The sequence below is a fragment of the Heterocephalus glaber genome, unplaced genomic scaffold (assembly GCF_053883595.1).
Source record: "Heterocephalus glaber isolate CG9 unplaced genomic scaffold, H.glaber_assembly_v1.0 deba00000281, whole genome shotgun sequence".
NCBI lineage: Eukaryota > Metazoa > Chordata > Mammalia > Rodentia > Bathyergidae > Heterocephalus > Heterocephalus glaber.
In genome coordinates, this window is record NW_028258139.1 from 14,943,454 (window position 1) to 14,948,969 (window position 5,516).

Consider the following 5,516-nt stretch of genomic DNA (forward strand, 5'->3'; position numbering starts at 1 on the left):
ATCCCCGGGACCAGAAAAAAAAAAGAGAGAGAGAGAGAGAGAGAAAGCTGCTGAGAGGGCAGTCAGGTCTGGCGGTTAAGCAGACGCCGAGAAGTCCAGGGCGTCTCGGCTCACGGTTGGCGATGAGCCGTGGAGAGAGTGGCGCTGCGGGTCGACTAGGCCGCCTGCAGGGAAACGGCCAGGCCGCCTAGGAGCAGGAATGGGGAGAAATGGCTTCCCCTGGATGCAGCTCTCCAGCGTTAGGTATTTCAGAATCAAAACTTGGAAAAATAATTAGGAATGGCTGTGGAAGAACTCCAGTCCATAACAAAGAAATGTCAAATCTTAGAAGAGCATGACTTTTTTTTTTTTACTTTTTATTTTATTTTGTTATTATTACTATTTTTTTATAAGAGCATGACTTTAAAGGAGAAGATTTTGGGGCTCAGGGATTTAGCTCAGTGGTTTCACTGCCTGCTGCACAAGTGCAAGGACCCGAGTTCCATCCCTGGTACCAAAAAAAAAAAAGAAGAAGATTTTGGCCCATTTCAGTTAGCAGGCCAAAAATGCACAGAAGAAGGGCACGTAGATCAGTTATTAGAAATTATTCAAAATTAAAAGAATGAGGTCATCATCAAAACCATGGGCTGGAACCTTGTTGGTCCTGTTGTTCGGTCCCTTTTAAGGAATGATAAAATGATAAAAGAAAAAAATATTTTCTAGTTCTTGATTTACTGGTAAAGTTATGTAATCTAAAGGAATTATTGTTGGGTTTGCTCGAACTGACTGAAGAGCCCTCTGGAAAACAGATATCCCAAATTATCCTTCTTTTACTTCAGCCATTACAAACAGTGATTCAGAAACTTCCTAACGAAAAGACATATTCAGTTGGATTAGCATTATCTACCCTTTGGAGTCAACTGTCTCTTCTTCCTGTTCCTTACTCCGAAGAACAAATACAAGCAGATGACTATGGCCTTTGTCAGTGTTGCAAGGCCTTAATAGAGTTCAGTAAACCTTTTGTGGAAGAAGTCATTGATGGTAAAGAAAACAAGGAAAATGAAAACAAAAAATTAAAGGATGAATGACTGAAATTTTGTTTTAAAAGCTTGAAATACCCTTTGCTGACAGCACAATTCCTTGAACAATCTGAAGAAGCAGGAAATGATCCCTTAAGGTGTTTTGCATCTGAAATAATAGGGTTTTTTATCAGCAATTGGTACCCTTTTCCAAAAATTATTTTTAATTTTTGGAAACAACACCATAAGGAAAAAGAGGACATGGAATTACCTTGAATTTGAGGAAGAAGAAGACAAATAATTAGCAGACTCTATGGCTTCTCTGGCATATCTAGCATTTGTTCAGGGCATCAAAATTGATCAGCTCCCAGTGGTTTTAAGCCCTTCATACATTTTGCAGTTTAATATGGGGCATACTGAAGTCTTTTTACAAACAACAGAAGAATCTGTTTTGTCCAAAGGATTGGAACTACTGAAGAATGGTTTATTGAAGATAAAAGATAACAGTCTACTTTACCAGTACTTAGAAATCAAGAGTTTCCTTACTGTACCTCAGAGCTTAGTCAAAGTAATGACACTTTGCCCCATTGAGACATTGAGAAAAAAAGGTTTAGCCATGCTTCAGTTGTATATTAACAAGTTGAGGGCTGGGGATTTAGCTCAGTGGTTCCGGTGCCTGCCTTGCAAGCCAAGGACCTGAGTTCGGTACCAAAAAAAAAAAACAAGTTGGATTCACAAGCCAAATATACATTATTTAGGTGCTTGTTGAATACAAGTAATCACTCAGGTGTGGAGGCCTTATTCAAAATATCAAAAATCAAATTGATATGTCATTTAAGAAAACACCTAACAAATGGTTTACAGGACCACAGCTGATTTCTCTTTTAGATTTGGTACTGTTTCTCCCAGAGGGTATTGAAACAGATTTACTACAAAACTCAGATAGGATTATGGCTGCATTAAATTTATTGAGGTATTTGGTTATCAAAGATAATGAAAATGACAATCAAACTGGATTGTGGATAGACCTTGGAAAGATTGAGAATAATTTCTTAAAGCCACTTCATACAGGACTTAATATGTCAAAAGCACACTATGAAGCAGAAATTAAAAATAGCCAAGAAAATAACCAAGTAGTTCAAAAGTCTAAGGACCTTTGTTCTGTAACAGTAGGTAGAGAAGAGATCCCCAATATGCCTCCTGAAATGCAGTTTAAGGTCCTACATTCAGCTCTTTTCACATTTGACTTGATTGAAAGTGTTCTAGCTCGAGTAGAAGAACTCATTGAAATAAAAAGAAAGTCTACCTCTGAAGAAAATGTTGGAATAAAGTAAAAGTTCTATTTCCTAAATAAAAATTAATAAATTTTTTTTAAAAAAGAGAGAGAAAGCTCCTGAGATTCAGGAGGGATCTCAAATGGGTTGCTACCAAGGCTCTTTATCAGGGATGATTCATACAGCAAAATCACAACATGAGTACCACGTGGGTCAAACTATAATCAATCTACAGTATTACTTAGCTAATATTGATTCAATAGGGAAATGAGTCATGTAGCAAAGGTACATGGAAAGAACAGAGGCATTTTGGGGAGGGGAGGGGAATATGGGTCCGGATGTTCTGGTCACTCACCTATGGGCCGGATGCCTATCTGAGCCCACTGCATCAGGTGGTGCTAATTATAGTATAATCTCAAATTTCAGTTTATCTTTTAGGTCTGGCCATTGTATCTCCATCCATCTTCAGATTTGCCTCTAGTCACAGTTCTGATGTCTCTATTTTGTATGCTGATTTCCTTGAGGGCCCAATCCTTCTCTGACGATATATTAATTTCTATCTAACTTAGCTGCCTGTAATACTACCACTGAGGTACACTCCCAGTCCCATTTATTTTTGAGGTTTTTTTGGGGATATGGAACATTGAACCCAGGGACATTTTACTACTGAGCTACATCCTCACTGCTTTTCACTTTTTATCTCAAGATAGGGTTTCACAGGTGCCGGGGATTTAGCTCAGTGGTTTCGCCACTTGCTTTGCAAGCGCAAGGACCCGAGTTCGATCCCCGGTACCAAAAAAAAAAGATAGGTTTTCACTGAAGCTGCTCAGGCTGGCCTTGAGCTTGATGTCCTCTGACCTCGGCTCCCAGAGTAGCCGGGATTGTAGCTGGTGTGTGTGTGTGTGTGTGTGTGTGTGTGTGTGTGTGTGTGTGTGTGTGTGTGTTTCTGAGGACTGAGCAAGCCTAGGGCCTTCACACTGAGCTACACCCCAAGCCCTTTTTTTATTTTGAGGCAAGGTCTTTAAGCCACTTGTTTGCTTTTGGTGTTGCTGAAACAAAATATCTGACACCCACAGTTAAAAGATAAAAGGTTTACTTTGGTTCACAGTGTATAGGGGATTCAGTCCATAGTTGGCTGGGTCCACAGCAGAGTGGCATGGCCAAGGGCCATCACAGAGGAGAAACAGTTCATGGTGCAGTAGCAGGTATTGATTGGTCCCATCCACAACCAGGGTGGGGCTTCCATTGTCCACACTCTTAATCCCAGTATCACACACTTAATTCACATTTACATACCCTAAATCAGGCCACTTCCAAAAAGCCCCACATATGAGGCAACATGAGGCTTTAGTGGGACTTCTAAATACAAGCCATAACAGTCACTAAGTTACCCAAAATGAGCTTGAACTTGCAATCTTCCTGCCTCCACCTCCCAAAGTGCTAGAATTACACTCAGCGACATATATTTTTAAATCAAGTGAAAAGGAACATCTGGCTCTTCGAGTTCTCCACCTTTCCCTTGACTCTCTGCCCCTGAGGGCGCAGCCTCAGTCATTCAGTCTTCCACTAGTCACAGCCACGTGGGGAGCACATCCCAAAGCTAGGCCCTGCACCTGAAGATGACCGTCCATTCATTTGATTGTTTGTTTGTTTTTTGGTACCTGGGATCGAACTCAGGACCTTTTTCTTGCGAGGCAGGTGCCAGAACCACTGAGCTCAATCCCCGGCCCTCATCCTTTTGCTTGTTCATCCATTCCTTCACAACCCTGTGCCAAACCCTACTCTGGGTGCTAGGCAGAGTCAGGCCTCTGCCTCCCAAAAGGTGCCTGGCAGGGCACAGGGATCACACCCCACAAGACAAAGTGGTAAGCATGGAAGAGGAATGTGTGTGGGAGTGCAGCAGAGGAAGCAGTCACAGAAGTCTTCACAGAAGAGATGATCTTTTGAAAGGGAAATAAACTTCTCTGTAGGTAAAGCTGAACTTGCTAACTGGGAAAGATGACTTCCTTCCATTACTTTTAACATGCCGGGGGCCTGCCCGGGGCCAGCTCCCTCAAACATCTCAGGAATTTTCTTTGTTCTGCCTTCCCACCATATGCAAATAAGAAAAAACTCAGTGCACGGTGTTAACCAATGAACCCGCTGTAGCGAAATTCTGTAACCAATAAGGTTGCAGGGCCCATATGTAAATGAAGGATTGAAACTTGTAACCCTGCCCCTTCCCTAAGTGTATAATAGCCCAGCTCTGGCTGAGTTGCGAGGTCAGTCTCTTTGTGGAGAAATCCCAGACTGACCCGTCGGCATTAACAATAAAGCTGTACACTTCGCCTCCAAAACTTCTGTGTGCATCTTCCATTCTCCTGGACTACCTGCATTGAGCTGTATATACTGGCTGGCACTTTGCTGTTACACTTTGAGTGGAGCTTTGAAGAGTGAATAGGGGTTTGCCCAAAGGAAAAGTGCTGGAGGGAAGATGTTCCCAGCAACAAGAGGAGTGTGAGCTCTGGTACGGTAGTGCATGCCTGTAATCCCAGCTACTTGGGAGGCTGAGGAAGGAGGATGGCAGGTTCAAGTTCAGCCTGGGCAGTTAGCAAGTCCCTGTGTAGTGGCAAAGTGCCAGCTAGGATATACAGCTCTAGTGTACAGCTTAACACAGGTAGTACAGGAGAATAGAAGATGCACCCAGAAGTTTCGGAGCCAAAGTGTACAGTTTTATTAACGCCAGTGGGTCAGTCTGGGACTTATCCACAGAGGCTGACCCCTCTTTGGGGTTGAGCAGGGCAGGTTATACTCTCGGGAGAGGAGCGGGCTTGCAGGAGTTGAGCACTTTGCATTGGTTACATAGAGCACAAGTCATCACCCCAGCAAATTCACCGGTTATCAGATATTACAGACAGCAAGCTCAGTGCACAGAGCCACATCTCATTTACATTGGGTGGGGAGATAGAAGCAATAAAACTGAGAACAAAGAAAATTCCTGAGATGCGCGACAGGAAGTGTCCGGAAGCCTGGAGACTGAGGGAATGGGGGGAAACTTTTTCCACCAGTAAGCTTAACTTTAACTGCAGAGAAACACTTTCCCCATTCACCTGTCTCAAAAAACAAGGAGGTGGTTGAGGATGTAGTTTAGTAGGTCCCTGGGTTCAATCCTCAGTATGACCAAAAAAAAAAGTGTACCAAACTATGTGGCATGTGAACATGACCCAGGCAGCAAAATTTGGGGCAAACAAAATATGGGGTGTGG

The 5,516-nt window shown here is 42.8% G+C and overlaps 1 pseudogene; it reads left to right on the forward strand.

The window, feature by feature from the left end:
• Positions 1-279: 279 nt before the first annotated feature.
• Positions 280-2,332, forward strand: LOC101710497 (glomulin-like; annotated as a pseudogene).
• The last annotated feature ends 3,184 nt before the right edge of the window (positions 2,333-5,516 follow it).